The 18,038-nt window shown below is 53.3% G+C and overlaps 1 protein-coding gene across 1 annotated transcript in view; it reads left to right on the top strand.

Annotated features, from left to right (window-relative positions):
* Window positions 1-18,038, top strand: part of ZNF423 (zinc finger protein 423) — a 323,245-nt gene that overhangs the window by 88,467 nt on the left and 216,740 nt on the right. The gene's annotated exons all lie outside the window — the stretch shown is intronic.

The following is an 18,038-nucleotide window of genomic DNA, read 5'->3' as shown; positions in this document are numbered from 1 at the left end:
GAGGCACCACCAGCAGATAGGGTCGGGCCGCGCCGCCTGCTTGGACTCTGGGAGTCACTAACTGCAGCCTTCCAAGCCTCACTGACCGGCTCCGCCCAGGCAGGCTGGCCTTCACTTCTGAGCCCCGGGCTGGCTCTGGCCCCCGGGCTCTGCAGTAGAGGTGCCTCCGCCTGGACTCCTCCTCCTCCACCTTTTCATGCCTGGCTTCTTACTGCTGTTCAAATGTTTGCTCCAGTGTCCCCTCCCCAGAGGCCTCTTTGGTATGCTGGCCCTGGACTTGCTGCCGTGGGCGCATCCTGCCCCTTGATCACTGTGGGTTCGGGCCTCTGCCTGGCTTTGACCCCCCCTAGAGGTTTCCTGATGATTGACCCCCCTGCTGCCTCGTGGACTTGGTTGGTGCTGTTGGCTGCCCTGTCCCCAGCCTAGGATGCTGCCTGGTCCACAGTAGGTCCACAGTCCTGAATGTCGAGTGAGTGCAGGTGTAAAAGGCACGTAAGGTCTCCTTGTTACTGTGTGTGGTCCCCACAACAGCCCCCCATCATACAGGAGGAGACACTGAGGTTCAAAGAGGAGGGATCACCCAGGGTCCCAGGGCGTTCAGGTCAAGCCCACGCTCAGTCCTCATGATGGGTCCGAGCAAGTCCTGTCCCCTCTTAGCCGGCCCCACAGGATCTGGTCACGTGCCTCTGGCCTCCCAGGTACCGTCCTCCAGTGTCCTGTAGACAGTCTCCCTGTCCTCCTGCCTTTTGGAGGATGATAGTTGGAAAACTCTCCCAGGCCAGCGTTCCTTGGTTGGCACGGCCACAGTCAGAGGGGGACTGGTCTGGCTTCCCCAGGTCCCTGACTTTGATAGTTGGAATGGGGGCTGGGCAGGCCTCCAGCGAGTCCTACAGGTAGGAGATGGCAGCCGACTGGCCCCCTCAGGGTGGTCTGCGGGGTCTGAGGTGGGTGGGGCAGGGTTCAGAGAGCCCTCACCCCTGCTGTGAGCCTGGGTGTGTGGAAGCTGTGTGTGTCTCCGCCACTGTTTCCAGTGCCTTCCTGGGCTACATTGCTGCTGCAGCCACCCAAATTCTTGGATCCCTGGGTTAATGGATTCAATTATGGGTGGGGGCCTGATGTTGACAGCTTCTTCTCCAGGGACACTGGGTTTGGAGGTCAGCACCTGGACATCACCAGGAGTGCCCGGGTCTGGGAGGACGAGGGGTCTTGGGATGAGCTGCTGCTCTGTCTTTTCTCCCCCCTTGCTGTGGCACCTTGGCTAAGACCCTTGCCCTCTCTGGGGTGTAGGGACTCTGGACCATCTAGCTTGGGTAGTACTTTTCCTCTTTCTTCCAGGGCTCGGTCAGCGCTTCAGGAGTTTCCAGATTGTGGCTTCAGTGCCCCTCTAGGAGGGACGGCCCCAAACCCTGCTCATGGTCTGGCACCGTTGGACTGCAGAGGCTAGACGGGAGGGGTCGTGTTACTTTCCGTCCTGAGATTCAGAACACCAGCACCGTTTTGAGTATAATTCAACCTTGGAGAAGTCAAAACCCTTTTCTGGCTGTGGGGACGGTGGGATTTGAAGCTAGGTCCCACCTCACAGCCTGAGCCTAGGCTCTTCGTCCAGAGCAAGGTACATCTTGCTAATGTGGCACTCTGCTGTTTGAAATGCTTGCCGACGTGAGTTGGCCAAGTTGAGTTAAAGAATGGAGCGTCTCAAATAATCCTTTATTTGTATCATGACTTCCAGTGTTTCTGCAGCCTGGATTTTCCACGTGGGCCTGGAATGGGGTGTTTGGACAGATCTCCAGCTCCTTCTTGAGGGCTCTCTCCCACTTTCTTTCTAGGCAGCACTGGGGAGGGAACCCAGGGCCTCGCACATGGCTAGGCGAGTGCTCTACCACAGAGCTATGCAAGCCAAGTCCCAAGGTCTTGCTAAGTTGCCCGGGCTGGCAACGTGCAGTCTCCTTCCTCAGCCTCCCGAGTAGCTGGGATCGTAGACGTGGCCTCTGTGCCTGGAGTCTCAGCTGCTCTACGACTTGGGGTCTGCCTGTGCGTCCTGGGCCTCCCATGGCTGACTCTGGCTGGAGACACGCAAACATCTCTCAAGCGTTTCTTGGAATGGACTGATGTCCCATCCCCTCCAGTTTCTCTCTGCTCCTGACTCCCAAGCTGAGCCTCCCCTGTGATGCCCACCTCACTCCCCAAGTCACCGTCACGTCCCCTCTTTTAGTTCTGTCGTGGCGCTGGTCCCTGGCAGATGTGCCTGTGTCTCTCTGTTGTGGCCTCTCTTCCCCACCAGAGGGTCCGTCTGCCTCCTTTGCCGTGGTCCTTGGCCGGTCCTGGATAGGTTTGGGTAAATGCTCTGTGAGCACGTAGATGTATCCTAAGTGCTCCTGCATCTCTCCTGGACAGGACCTCGAGGCTGGTCCCAGGGCCCTCCTGCCTGTGATTCAGCCCTGGCTGCCGGCAGTGAGGAGGAAGTCACTTCCCAGAGGAGTCTGCTTCCCAGAAACATCCAGCCCACTTCCCCCACCGGGGCTCCCCCAGGGACAGAAGAATGCCGGGGCTTCTGGGAAACCCTCCTGGCTTGGCCCCTGGAGGAGGGGGATGACTTGGGCCTCCATGTCTAGCTGTTAGTAACCAAACCCAGGAAGCCTCCAATTTCGTGTCTGGGAAGGGGAAACCCTCTCTGCTGGTGGAGAGGAAGCTGCCAACAGAGAATTCCCAGAGTGGGAATTTCCTAAACTTTCCCTGGGATCCTTGGGTGTGAGGAAGAGACCCCGCCATGACTCACCCCTAGCAGAAACACGATGGGTGTTTGTGCACACATGTGCATGAGTGGGCACACGTTTGAGTGACACCCAGAGAGGGGAGGTGGGGGGCTGTGTGGCACAGTCCTTCCATTCAGGGTGAGCTGCTCAAACTCTCCACCACGTGGCCCTTTGTCCTCCAAGTGGCTGGAGCAGGGAGGGGGTAGGCAGAGAGGACAGCTGAGCACTGTGGACTTCAACAGGCCTCCCTCCAGGGGGTGCTGATGCAGGTGGTCCTGTGACTGCATCTCCAGAGAATCTTGTTAACCCCCAGCCTCCTGGGGGGAACCTTTAGCAGAACAAGGAAATCTTCCTGGAGACAGCAAAGTCCCCGCCCCCTCCCCAATTCGTTCCTTGGCCCTGATCATATTTAACCAGGAGTCGCAGACCCACGCGATTCCCCTCTGGATGAAGCTTTAAAGGCAGACTCTAAAAACCATCCCTGGAAGAGATGACCACAGCACAGGGTCGGGTGGAACAAAGTGTGCCGAGGTCACAAGCCAGCGTGCGGCTCAGGACCCCGTTCTTACACAGTGATTGCTGTTATGTGTCCGTAAATGCAGGAGGGGACAGGCGAGATCCTGTTCATCAAAGTGGTCACAGCCCAAACCTCTGGGTGGCGAGATTTCAGGTGATTTGTACTATTTTCTTTATACTTTTCTGTATGGCTTGTATCTTTGACATCAGTCGCCGTTTATCTTTGTAATCAGAAATAACAGGAAAGCTTCATTTTTGTGCGAAAGAAAGATACTGAGACACAGTTCTGGGGAGAAAGCCAGGTGAGACAGGGGCTGGCCTGATGGACGCCTTCATCGGAGCCAGGGTCAGGACATGTGGCTGCTCATTGAGAGTGGGGACAATGCCACCAGTTTGGGTATTTCTGGGCTGGCCAGGTCTTTGCTGTGTCCTCCCTGAAGGTCGCTGGACCCAGATAGCCCATGGGGTCTCATTCCTGCGACCCTGTCTTTGGAGGATCTTGGTGCTTGCTGGATGTACCTCTGTTAGTCCATCTGCTGTGGAGGTGGGCTGGCACCTAGACTCTATGCAAAGCTGCAGTCCGTGATCATTAGTTTTTTTTCTTGTGGCCTGTTTACTGCTTTCTGCACAAGAGGGTGACCCCAGAGGGACTCAGAATGGTATCCTGGGAAGCAACCCCCTGCTCAGAAGGAGCACCGTCTCTTGGGGGTTAGAACCCCTGCCCTGCCGTTCTTTGGGTCCGGGCCTTAGTTTCCCCATCTGTAGCAATACCTACCCCAGAGGGTGGGTCGTGGCCGCGGGTGTCCATCAGGATGCCTCCCCTCCTCCTCCTCCCTGCACAGAACAAGGGCTTCCTTGGAAAGATTTGCAGAAACTGTTTTGAACTCTGACCCTGGCCGCATCTTGCCTGTAGCAAGTGGTCACGTGACGTCACCCGGTGCGATTTCTTAGCAACGGCTGCTTTTGGCTGGCCGGCCGTCAGATGCTCTCCTATGGAGAGGGTTGGAGTGATTTTTTCCGTTCGATGTGCACTCATGGAAGGGATTTTAGGCAGTACCTGGCTCCTCCTTAAATTAGACTGTTTCCATTCTCATCTCCCCAAAGGTGCTTTCCAGACGCAGCTGGGACTCACAATCTCAGCCTGCCCACAGGAGGGGCAGGAAATTGGTGAGAAGTCAGAGTTGGAGCCTTGAAAAAAAAATTTTTTTTTTTTTTTAAAAAGACACAGAGGTGGAAAATGTGCATGTACAATGCCTAACTTGCTGTTGTCCAGCAAGCGGTTCTGTCTGAGAGGGTCCGCTTTAGGGCATGACCCGGCTGGCTTTAATTCATCATAGTGCGTGTTCATTCATTCACTCAACAAATAGTTCTTGCACACCTTCTCTGAGCCAGGTACTCTTTTAGGTGCCGGGGATTCCACGGTGACCGAAGCTTCTTCCCCAGGAGAACCCAGTACTTTGGTACCATTTAATTTTTTAAGCCATAAGCTCCGCCCCTTCTCTGCTCCTTCTTGCCTTCTCCTGCCCCACTGGACAGAGGGGAGGAACAGGAGGCTGGGTGGGTCCACCCACACCAGGACCCCATGGCTCTGTGAGTGGCCTTGGTTCCTTTCTTTGGAGCCTCTGCCATCTAAAATTTCACGCTTCCCCTCTGACTCTCTAATTTATTCACCATTGGTTCTTTTTAAAAATTTTTATCATTTGAAATTTTTCAGTAGCTCAGCCATCGAGTCGATTTAAATGAAATATTTCAGATATACAAAAGGGAACAAGGACCATCCAGGGTGGGCCCTTAGGCCTAAGGAGCGTGATAGCACCCGGCAGTCCTACGCTTCCCCCCTCCAGGGCTCGGCATGAACCCCTTCTGTGCACGTCTTTCTTCTTGAAATGTGTGTAAAGTATAACTAAATAGTATTGGTAAATGCAGTTTTAAACAATATCAACACTGTCCTGTCTTACATAACTCATAAATATATGGTTTTATACATGCATACACATATGTGGTTTCTCTTTCACAACTTGCTTTTCGCCCCTCTCTCTCAACATTATATTTGGAAGATTAATCCATCTTGCTGCACGTAGCTCTGTTTCATTCATTTTAATGGCTACGTGAAGTCTCTTCCATACGTGTACCCACTTTATCCATCTCCTGCTCATGGAGTTGTAGAAACTTTCTAAATTATTTTTTTGGCTATTACAATTAATTCTGCAGTTTTCACCGTGAACTCTTTAGTTTTGTCGTTTTGTAAGCCTCAGTGGAATGCCTGGGTCAAAGGTCATGGCACTAACGCCCTTCCCCCCCTCATCCATCCCCCACTATAGGCTTCATTTTAGGTAACTTCTTTCCCCAGGATCCAGAAAATGTCCCTGGATTGTGTCTGAGAGCTCCCCGTGTGAGCCTCACCAAGGGGGAGTTGGGAGAGCTGAAAGATCAGGGACAAGCTGTCCTTGGGAGGGACAGCGGCCAGCCCAGGCCCAGGCCCAGTGTGATGGCCCCCGGCCATTTGGAGGAAAGAGGTCCTTTGCCTCTCCTTCTGAGCTTTCTTAGAAAAAACCTGTCTCTTTGGCAACAATAGTGACAGAGCAGATTAAAGATGCCCGAGATTAAAGATGCCCGAGTTTGTGCTTCTCTCTGATTCATGAGGACAAGTCAGGGGAGTGACCTTCAGCATGTCCTTTTTAGAAATGGGAAGATTGAGGCTTGATGGGTCTGAGTAGATGCCCTGAGATGTCTGTGGGACCCCCTTAGTCCAGGAAGGTGCCCCCTGCCTTCATCCCACACTTCCCACCACACCTGGAGGCCAGGGGTTTGCTCTGACGGTGCACAGTTAGTCCTGCCATTTCGAGAACAAGGTTTGTTAACCGGGCACCCTGCTCATCTAACACCCTCCACACAACCTGGAAGCAGGACGTTGTTACAGATGGGGATGAGGGTCAGGGTGGGGAGTTAGGGGTTGTCCCTAACTCCCAGGACTGGAGACCCGGGAGTTAGGGACAGAGCTCACAGAACAATTTAGGCATCTTCTTAGACCCCTTCCACATGTGCTCATTTTAGGGTCTTTTCCCACCTCCAACAGAGCAGCCATTGCTGCCCAAATGTTCTGTGGGCTGAGGAGCTGGCCCATTGGGTCCCCATCCCCTCAGCTCCATCCCGGTGGGCTCCCCAGGGAGTGTCCTTTCCTGCCTTTGATGCAAATTCTTGCACTTTGCCGATAATATTCTGGGCTCTTCTTAACTCGAGGGGGTCAGCCGCAAGGCATCTCAGCAATTTATAATTCTTGAAAATTCTGTTTGGTGACACGAGTTAGCATTTAATAGACACCCTGCCACCTCCTCTCTCCCTATTGTGACAAGCTCCTGGCAGAATCCTTTTGAGACTCAGGGTAATTGCAGCACGCTGCGAGAGGGAAGACCACGTTGCGCTCGAGTGCGTCTCAAAAACGTCTCCACAATAGACAGTCAGGTACGAGTTTGCTGGGCTTCAAGGTAATGATTTAAACTTAATTTGACCCTTGATGAAGGAGCCATGTTTCCGGTCGGACGCAGCCTTTTGGTTTGGGCTTGCCTGCCATGTCTTCAGTGGCAATACAAATAATTCCTTCATAACAAGTGCCTGTCAGAGGATGTCTGCTGCTGACAGCTAATATAGAATTATTGCCCCTGAATGCATTTCTGTAATTACTTCCCAGAGATCTGTCTTTGTGTTAGAAGACATTTCACACTTTAGTAACATAAGTGTTTTGGGAGAGCACGAGCAATAATTATGAACAGTCTTTCCGTGAAAATAAACCTAAAAAAATTATAAAAGCTAATGCTAAGATTGGTTAGAGTCAGGGAGGAATTTCACGTGAATTTGATTCATGTATATTTATTCCTAGTATAATAACCTTTCCTGTATGGAAACTTTTTTTCTTTTTTTAAACAAAAGCAATAATGATACAAAGAGCCCGCTTTCTAATTTTTGAACCCTACTGAAAGTGAAAACTGATTAAAAGTGACAAGTTGCTCGAGACTTGAATAAAGAAGCGTCATCGAGGAGCCCTGATAGGGAGACATTTGCGGTAATGGAAAATGAAATGATTCACAGTGTGATCAATAAAAAATTAGCAGCATTTAATAAAAGGTTTCTGCTTCATGTTGACTAAAGCACATCGCGAGCAGTTTGAAATCCGAGTTAAGTGACGGTTTGAGGATGAGCGTGGGGGGTGCGAGTGGGGTGTGGGGTGTGCGTGTGCATATAGATCAAGCTGATATTGGTCATCGCAGGGAGGCAGCCGGGCCCCTGGGGTGGGTCTGGAAGCTTCCTGTGTGCTGCCCACTTGACCTTTGACCTGTGGTTAATCCTCCCCAAGCCTCTGCTCCTTGGTGTGTGGGAATGTGCCTCCATGCATCCTAGGCCAGCAAGCAGGAGCACAGTTCCCCTCAAAATCCAGCCCCCACCCTGCACCCAAGGGGGCATCAGGCTGAAGACTGGGCTCGCTTGTACTGAGGTCCTGCAGAACTCCAGGACCGAGGGTGTTGTGAGGCTCGGTCCCTTGGCCGGGATTCAGGAGATGTCCAGAATGTCTTACTGCCCACTTGTGGGTCTTCAAACACCCTCTTGGGGACCGGAGGGGAATCATCAGAAAGCCAGCAGAACGTAGCAAGTGTTGAGGTTAAGCGCTGGGGAGACCCAGGGTCCCAGAGAGCCTGCTGCTGGTCCTGAGGTGGCCTGGGGCATTGCCATCCCCCCCCCCCCCACCGACCCCAGGGGGGTACCTGGGTGGGAGCCGGCTTTTCAGAAGCCGAGCTCTTCCCTCAGTAGCGACATCATGGCAACAAGCTCTCCATCGACCTGGTCCCTCTGCTGCAGGTGGCACTTAGGTGTTCCCAGTAAGCAGCCGCACACCAGGCTGTCTCCGGGCTGGCAACTGGTTAATTTTTAAAAATGTATATATTTTAGCTGTAGATGTACACAATATCTTTATTTTGTTTTATTTATTTAAATGTGGTGCTGAGGATCGAACCCGGGGCCTCACCCATGTGAGGCAAGTGCTCTGCCACTGAGCCCCAGCCCCAGCCCAGCTGGCTACTTTTTAAAGGCTGTACACAGTCTCTGCTCTGTGGCTGGAGAGAGGGGGTCTCTTGGTCTCCTACGGCCACCTGGGGGCTCGACAGGAAGTCTTGGGATGGAGGGTCACTGGTGGGGGGAAGCAGCTGGTCTCTGGCAGCTCTGGGAGCCTGGCTGGTGACTTCCCAGGACCAGAGACTCCCTGAGTCCTGGAGTGGTGGGGGGACTGGGCCCTGATCCTGGTTACGTTGCCCTCGTCTCGTTCCTCATCAGAGGCAGACCTGTGGCTGGGGCTCTGCCCGGCTGCCTGGCTGGCTCGCCCCTTGCACAAATTGTACTGAGTACCTGCCTTGTTCCAGGGCCACCTGAGTGCTGAGGGGCAAGGGAGGGGGATGAGTAAAACCCCTGAGATATGTCCAGCAAGTCCCTGAGCTCAAGTGGGGGTCCCGACTCCACGTGGGTGAGGACCGTGGGAGTGGGCCAGGAGAGCTGGCTTGGTGAACTTCTGGACACTTCCCTGTCTGACATTGGCACTGGTTTGAGAGTGGAGGCCACGCTCCAGAGCTCTGCTCCCTGGCCCGTCCCCGGCCACGGCAGATCACCGAGGTCCACTATTTAAACAATGGCTGTTCCGTGGTCTCTTCCTTAATTTGTAGACGGGGCCCACTGAGCCCGGAGACAGTGCTTCCTCCTGGCCTGACCCATCGCTGCCGTGCTGTGGCCCAGGCACTCTGGGCTCTGGGTCTGCACCCTCTCTGCCTGTCTGTGACCTTGAGCCACCTCCCTCAGCCTGCTACTGGTTTTAGGGGGACACATCCCTCCACTCCCCTCTTTCTCTTTCCCTCGTGAGGCTTTTCTTTCTGCTGCCACCACAAGGGGGTGATTTTCACCCCAGTCTCCTTGCTTTGAGTTCTGTGCCAGGAGCAGGAGCAATTAGGAGCGTCAGGCTCTGGCGCTGGCCACAAATTAGCTGAATTTATCGAGCTCCCCACGCGGCCCTGACCATCCTCCTTGCTGCCTACCTCCGGCCCTGCTCTCCGTCTCCCCCTTCCCAGAGATGACACATGACAGCGCGAAGAGGGCAGAATGGTCACCGCCTCAGGAGGTCACGAGGAAGTAACAGCATACAATTTTCATGGTTCCAGGGTGGCTCCGTCCAACTGTTCTTCATTACTGCATGCGGCGAGATCAGTTTTATTAAGATTGGAAGGCTCAGAGGAGCGTCGCCCTTAACTACGCACTGGATTTTTTTTTTTTTTTTTTTTGGTGAGGGTGTTTGGATGGCATCCTCTTCCTTCTTCCTGTCCCTCTCCTCCCCTCCCCTGCCTCTGTCTGCCCTCTTGCTTTCCACCCATCCCTGTCCCATCACGGCTGGGAGCTGGGTGCAGGTGTGCTGTGGGCGGAGGAAGCTGCACCTCCCTGAGCCTCTGAGGGCTGGTCTCGTGAACCCCCCAGGGTGAGGGTAGAGCCATTTGTTCCTGTATTTCTGGAACACAAGCAGGGTGCCTGTGACAGACTGTCAGTCTCCGCTGTGGTTTGTTCTTTGATGCAGCGAGGTCACCCGGAAGGTGGCCCTCATGCAGGGAGCTCACATCACCCTGAACAGGTGATAAGACTGTCCTCATGTGCTAGGTGAGGAAACCGAGGCTCCCAAGTGTAAGTCACCAAGGTCATGCAGAAACGGACAGGAACCTAGGTCCTGAATCCCAGCTAACCTTCCTAATATGATGGGCAGATAACCCGAGGCTTGAGAGGCCCTGCTGGGAAAGTCACCAAGCAGAGTCTCCACCCGTGTCCCCTGGGCTGCATCCAGCACTCCAGGACGTATTGTTTGGTGCACACTGTATTCCTTAAAACTTGAAGTTAATATTTTGAAAGCAAGAGATTTTTCATAAAAGTAGAGATTTCTTCCTTGAAGAAAAAAACAGCAGCTGCGGTCACATGGGACATGGCGGTCACACGGGGCATGGAGTTTCAATAGGATGTAGAGATGTTAGCAGGGGCCACACTTGGTGAGCCTCTGCAACTCTGTCCTGCCCTTACTCTTGCCAAGCCCTTTCCGGGCATTTGGATAATGGGGGGCGGGCGTGGTGAGACTTGGTCTACTCATGATCTAAGTGGCAGTGGGTTGATTCACCCACCTGAGCCTGCTTTGCTCTCTGTGAAATAGGTCTGATGGTAACTTCTTCCTTACTGAGACACAGGTCACGAGATGAAGGTACTGATGAATCCGTACGTGTGGTCTGAGGGAAGCTGTCTGTGGTCATTATGCAGCTCACCACTTTTGACCTCAGGTTCTAGAATCCCCCATAACTGAAGTGATGTTTTCTGGAAGGTTCTAGACATTTCCATGGGCAGCCTTGGACCTCGTGGGGAGGATTGTCCTGTTCTCAGTTCCTTGTGGCCAGCCAGGACAGACCATCCCAGCGAGGCTCATGATGCACCCCGGTCAAGTGCAACATCTCGGATCCTGGCTGGAAATTCCATCCAGAGAGCCATCAGCACAGATCGGGGCCAGCGGGCACCCCGCAGACAATCATCCGGAAGTTGCCTCCCTATTTAAGAAGCTAAATGTACGTGGCATTATGTGTTAAAATATTTGCCTACGGCTCTTCTGCCAAGAGAACCCGTCAGGCCGAGGGTTAAACGCTACCTCCGTGCCTGCACTACAGACATTTTAAACCTTAAGATAACAAGGGCTGCCTCTCAGAACTTGGGGCCAGCAGTGGATGCACAAGCAGGGTACCTAAGCGGGGTTGGAGTCTCCTTGCTCAGCTTGGCCCTGCCCCTCCAACCAGGGTAGGCAGGCTGCCGGAGGAAGGAGGTGTTGGTGGAGAGGTTCTCCTCTGCAAACACGGCCCGGATGGGTGTGGACTTGTCGCTCAGCCAGTGCCCAGGTTCTAAGAGTGCTTTTGCCCTCGGGAATATGTCGGTAGGAAATATACAGGTCGAGAGGAAGAAGTATACATTTTCTCTTTAAAACAAACAAAAAAAAAGTAGGGGATGGGGTTCTGGCTCGGTGGTGGAGCGCTTGCCTAGCATGTGTGAGGCACTGAGTTTGAGTCTCAACGCCACATATAAATAAATAAACTAAAAAATATTAAAAAGCAAATGTAAACCCTTCCTGGGCTGTTTTTCCCACAGCCACCGATAGGGGAGCCCCGGAGAAGTGGGCTGCTGAATTGTAAATGTATTTCCATGCTGTCTCCCCAGGCCTGGGCCCAGGGCCTGTCTGTGCAGGCCCAGGTCAGAGGTCATATTTTTTAGGCTTGTCACGTCCTCAAGCTTGCACGGCCTGGAAGGGAAGCACCTTGGATTCAAACCTAGAGCTTTCTCTAAGTGGATTTTATTTCTCAGGGGATCTCTGTGGATATTTTTGTGCCTTTCAAAGGGGGATGTGCACTGACATTCCTCATCTTCATCCTCAGGAGCTCATCCGGGCCTCCTGAGAGGCCTCTCTTTCAGTATGACTTCAAACTCTTGTCTGCATCACGATGCAGACAAGAATTTATGTGTTGGGATAAATATTAACAGCGGCAATAAGGCAGTATGGTTTTCTCAAGTGGTATTTTGACCCAGGTGCAGGCTTTGTACTTATTACCACATTAAAATAATTGGACCTGACTAAGTGAGTGTCCGAGAGGGTGAGTGACTTGTCCAAGGTCTCCCTTTCTGAAGGGTGGACTGTGGCATGGATGAGCTGGCTACCTGGTCTGCCATTCCTTCCTGTTCTTCCGCTGTCATCCGCTCATATTCCCTGGAATATGAGCCCAGCTGACTGGTGTTTGTGTGGTTGTTAATTCGCGACCATCTTTATTCTAAGATCTTTGGTCCCTCTAGACTCTGTGCCAGTGCCCTGTGTCTCCTGTGCAGTGCAGGCTCCCTCCTCAGCCCCTGATCTGTCTACAATCCACTGCCTTCTGCAGAGGTGGAAGGCACGCTCTGCCTTCCAGGTCTGGCTGGGAGGAGAAGGGACACGTGGGGCAGCCTTCCCAGGACCTGCTGGCTCTCTGGGCTGATGGCCACCGCCCCTCTTTCCCTTGGCCCCACTCCTGGCTCTGGCCCTTCTCCCTGCTGTGGGCACCCCCTCTTCCTGCACCCTTCTTCCTCCTGCCTTCCCCTGCCCCGGCTGCTCTGGGCTCTGACACCCTGCAGGGTTCTGGTGCTGGTTTGCATGTGGTGCTTGCTGTGTGCCCGTCCTTGGGTGGCCCTGCTTTCAGGTGAGACTCACCCCTCCCCCGTGCAGTAGGAGGGGTTGGTGTCCACCGTGATCAGCTCCTGACGGACATGGAGGGAATCAGAGGCCCAGGCAGGAGATGCAACTTGCGCGAGGCTCTTCGTGTCGGGGGCTGGAGGGCATCGGCTGTCATTGGCACCCAGATGCCACCCTGGGGTTATGGTGCTCTCCCTCACTGCTGTACCTCCACTTTAGCAGCTGTTCCTTCACCTGTCCACTCATTTTCCACCTGGTAGTTAATAAGTCTCCCTCTATGCCAGGCTTTGTGTGGGCTTGGAGGGCCCCAAGATAAACGGGACCAGGAAGCACCCTGTTAGTCATGGCAAACATGCACGGGTTGTGTCTGGCACACAGTAGACGCTCAGTAAACATTTGCCGAGTGAAGGGAGGGAGGGAGGGCAGGTGGGGGAGAGTGTGACCATGGGCCCTGGGTGTCTCATGCGTTTCAAGCTTTGCCCTTGTTTCCTCTATCCTGGGAACGCAGAAGCTGCCAACAGCCTCCTGCCTCCAGTGTGTGGATACTCAGTCCGGAGACCCCCAAGGCAGGGCCCCCAAATGTCGTTGGGAGGGTCTGAGGATGCCCAAAGATCCATGCCAGCTGATTCCCACGGTACCTCCAAGGAGGAGAAGAGGCACCCCTGAGTGAGACTCTTCCTGATGTAAGAGATGGCTGGGGCCAGGGCCCGGGGGACACTCACTCCCTGGTGTTTCTGGCTGAGGCTCTGAGCTGGCCCTCATGACCACGAGGTAGAAGGCGTCTTGTTCCCAGACCTGGCAGCGGTGAGCAGCCGGATTCCCTGGGCCCTCTCCCCTTTCCCCATTCCCCTCTTGCTGGACTTGGCCGCTGTCCCCTCCAGCCCTTCCTCCGGCGTGCCCGCTTTGCTGTGAAGCAGGGGACATGCAGGCAGAAGCTCTGTCTTCCGGCCGTGGGCCTTGCGGGTACTCCTGAGTCTTGGTTTGTGTCCCCGTCTGAAAGTAGGAATATCCATCCGACCTACCCCGTAGGGTCTCTGCGATGGAAATGGGGAGAGAGAAAACGTAGATTGCACCAGAAGCACCACCTTCGGCTGCAGGGGGAGGCTGGGCCACCTTCTCCATCCCTGACAAGGTCCCCGCTGACCCTTCCCTCAGGGGGGGCCTGGGGTCACTGCTCTGGCTGCACGGCCCTTTCTACCGAGTCCCACCGACCTTCCTCTTATCGTCATCTTGAGTGGAAGCTCTTGCTTTCTCATGAGAAGCAGAGCAGGCAGAAGTTTTTGCGTTTTCTCTTTGCTCATAGGAAGTCTTCTGAGTTGGCGTGTTGGGTGTGGGGACTTGGTTTTATGGGGTGTGGTGTTGGGGGGTGTCCACTAGTGTGGCTGTGCCTTCTTTCTCCTGGTCTCAGGAAGAAGCTGGTGGGACAGAACAGCCTCCTCATCTGTTAGGCTGAACCATTGCAGAGGGCCAGTACCTGACTTTTTTGACCTAAAAAGATGGCGTCTTCCTATGGTTCACCTAATTCTTACCATCTGACAATCCAGAGTGCCATAACACCACCTTCCTCTAGCTCCTGTATGTGCAGATATTGAGACCCACTTCTCTGAAACCAATCCATTTACTGAGCCCCAGTTTGGGGGATGGTACTTAGCAACAGCAGGTGCATCTCTACCCCCACAGAGCTTGCGATTTGGCGGGGAGTGCTCTGGCCAGCTATTGCTGTGTGGCAAACCCCTCCAAACGTAGTGCTCCTAAGTGACCGTCTCTTGATGTCTCTTACTTTTCCCCTGGCTGACTGGTACTGTTGGCGGTCTCACTTGGTGTTACTTGTACAGTGGCAGCCACACGGTGATTGGGATTGCCGACATCTGAATACTCATCGGGGCTGGATGTCCAAGATGGCACACTCCCATGGCTGGCAGTTGGTGCTGGAGGCTGGGAGTCCATCTGGGACTGCCAACTGGAGCGCCTGTACATGCTCTGTCCAGGTAGCTTGGGCTTCTTTTAGTCTGGTAGCTGGGTTCCCGGGGGAATGTCTCAGGAGACCAGGAGACTCGGGGGGAAGCTACAAGCCTTCTTCTGACCTCGCCTCAGACACCCTGAACATCACTTCCAGTGCATTCCATTGGTCCAGAGAGTCACCTGGCTGACCAGCCCAGCAGGAAGTTGTGGAGGTGAATGAGAACCCTCTTCTTTATGAGAGGCAAGGTTCACTGCAGAGGAACAGGTGGGATGGGAAATCTCAGGGTCATCCCTAGAAAATCCAGACTGCCACGGTGAGAGTAAGCCAATCAGCTCACAGACGTGCCAGTCGACACGGTGCCCCGTGCACCAACTGCAATGGGAAGGGGCCGATGGGGAGAGAAAACCTAAGTGCCGCTGGAGCTCGGGGCTGTGGGGGTCCGAGTCAGGTGGGGGAAGAATGGAGGAACCCTTCTTGGCAGGGAGCAGGAGTGTGCAGCCCTCAGCAGTTCAAGCGACTGAAAGAGGGTCTGAGTGGTATGCAGACGGGGGTAAGACAGAGGTCAGCAGGAGCTGTGGGGGGCTTTAGCAGTCATGGCAGCCCCTGCCCCCATGACTATGATGGGGTTTACAGATTCCGCAGCACCTGGCTTTCCCCCCTCACTTGGGTGTGTGCTGTGGGGGATGGTGTGGCAGTGTGGTTAAGTGTTTGACGTACCTGGACTGGAAACCTGGCCCTGCCACCTCCTTCTGACCTCACCTGTAAAATGGGGACATGATGGTGACAGCTCGTAGGGCTGCCTGGTTGTGCTTGGCTGGGGGCCAGGGATGCAGGGAGTGCGCGGCTGAGGCTGGCTGATTTGGGGTGCCTGAGCGGAGGGCTGGTCCCGTGCCGGTTGGAAAGCACCATGCTGGGAGTTGTCCAGGGTGGGGCTCGAGGTCAGGGAGTAGGGAGGTTTGTCTCCTGGACGAGGAGGCCAGTGTTTTCCGCCCTGGTGTGGTTTCCTGTCCCCTGCACATGGGCCTCGAGGGAGAGGGGAAATCTGTTCAGCCAGGGCCTTCCCTGAATGAGTCTTCTGCTGTTGACTGTTCCCGGGAGGACTGGGGAGGGCCAAAGGACAGGCCAGCGAGCTTGCTTTCAGGAAGACCTTCCCAGCCCCAAGGCCTCAGCAGAACGGAGATGAGCTGGCCACCTTTTACAGCCTGATGACTTTGCTTCGTGGGCCCCTGGGTACCTGGAGGGGCCAGCAGGTCAACGGTAGCTGAAGCTCAGGAGTCACTCCCTGTGTTGGAGACCCCAGGAGCACTTAGGGTGGGGATTTAGACGGGGCCAGCTGCTCTGCCTCTGGGCTCTGCCTCCTCTGTGCTGGCTTAGGTCACATTTAGGCTCAGGACAGTGGCCAGGGAGACCTCAGCAGCTGGACAGGGTGGATGTGGAACAGGCAAGACCACCTGTCCTGACGGGGCTGGGTAGGGGAGTATGGAAGGTCCAATCCTGTGGTCCTCAGGGTCTCCCTGGGCAAGTGCTGAGACTGTGCTCACCCGGACGGCTGCCTTCCGGGCTCCCTGTTCTCAGAGCTCCTGCCTTCTGGGCCTCAGAGAACGGGGGGTCCCCGGCAGGCGACAGATGTCCTGCGTCATTAGCAATACTATGTGTAAGTGCCATTCCTTGCATGGTTTGGGGTGACCTTGCGGAGCCTCAGTGTTTCATCTGCAAATGGAAAAATAGCACCATTTATTCTTTCTCCTTTTGATGAAGTTCAAATACTGTTGGGCATAAGAGTGCCTGGCCAAGAGTCCAACCTGCCCAGGGGGGAAGGCTTCCTCTTCTCCGGGTCCTGTTTTCTTGGAGTCAGCAGAGGAGCATTGGGTTGTCAGGATGCCTCTAAACTTATGCAGGCTGCTGACTCCGCCCTCTCTGGCTTCACCTTCCTGAGGGTCAGGCTGGCTGGGCTTGCCACCCTCAGCCAGCCCAGATGTGGAGGGCCAGACCTTTGTCTGCCCTGTACAGGGCTCCACCTCTGCCCCTGTGCCCTCCTCTCCTCTCCCGGCCCTGTCTGCACAGCCACGCTGCCTTCCCATTAGTAGCCAGCCGGAGGGGAGGTGACAGTTCCTTAAAACAGATTTATACTCTTGGACGACTTTATGGGCTTTTGCCTTATAAAAACCCGAGAGTTGACATTCTGATTTATCTACTCCTGAGTCAACAGGATGTACCAGATTTAAAGAGATCAAATGCATCGTAATGTTTGTGGTTCCAGTTGTGGATTAGATGAGCTGTTATAGAAAGTGCTGCCGAGTAAATATGGCAAAGGGGGGGGGTGGATAATTTAAATATGTCTATTAAACTGTGTGTTAAATAAAGTAGCACAAGCGTGGTGTGGAATGTAACTTATTATCTGGAGAGTCCGTGTAAGTAGATAAAGCTGGAATTATGATTCTTTTTTAATTCTCTACAGATTTTTTTTTTTTTTATTAAGGGAAGAGATAGTAAACTAGGAATTTCAGGGACGGCGCTTGACTGCGTAACCATGGTTGGGTGATGACTTATAATGTCAAAGACTCCAAATGATGTTTCTCATTTCTCGAGCTTTCTATTTCTTGCCATTGCTGCCACAGCAGATCAGATTCCCTGAGATAAATATGTTGCCTGGCTTTTAATGGGATTTCTGTATTGCTGGGAGTTGGCTTGTTCCAATAATAAAAGAACCTAAAAATTGTACATCCCTTAATTGGTAAGAAGAGAGATGTTTTGATGGGCCACAAATGGAAACATTGATTTTTACTGCCTCCGCGGCGTGGCTTGCCCCGTTCCCCGCCACGGAAGGCAGCAGCTGGCTCTCCAATGAGCTGATTTGTGTTTGAAGGTTCTTCATGTCGGGTGCTTGGAAGCACGTGTTCTGCGCGGCCGGGAGAAATAGAGCCCTTATAACATTATCTTGTGTCTAAATTGAAATATTTGTAGGACTGTGGTTTCTACCTTGAATCGAATGCATTCTTGGTTTTGTTTCTTTTTTGCTTTGGTGACCTGCTCTCGGGCATTTAAAGGTTGTATGTTAGGTCATGGGCGTGATGGGCGTGCAGACATACACGAGTCGCCCCCACACACCACACACGCACAGGTGGGCATGCAGTTTTGCATAGAGATTTGCACAAACATGTTTCTACAGAATAGAGATCTCTTTGATTTCAATCAGTGCTGCTAGTGTTGGGGTCTGTTTTCCAGGATGAGTGTGGGAAGAGACAACACACTCTTCGATTTTCAAATCCAGGGGTGAATGTATTTTAATGGGCAGATTTACTCTGCTGAGGTTTATTGGGATTATTGATATGTTCTGAACGTTATATTTACCATTTTTTTTTTGTTTTTTGGTACCAAGTATTGAACCCAGGTGTGTTTAACCACTGAGCCACATCCCCAGCCCCCCTTTATAAATATATATATATATATTTTTTAAATATTTTAAATATATATTTTAAATATTTATTTATTATTTAGGTGTAGATGGACACAACACAATGCCTTTATTTTTATGTGGTGCCGA

This window comes from Spermophilus citellus, assembly GCF_964194105.1.
Source record: "Spermophilus citellus genome assembly, chromosome: 18".
Lineage (NCBI taxonomy): Eukaryota > Metazoa > Chordata > Mammalia > Rodentia > Sciuridae > Spermophilus > Spermophilus citellus.
This window is presented reverse-complemented; position numbering and strand designations above follow the sequence as displayed.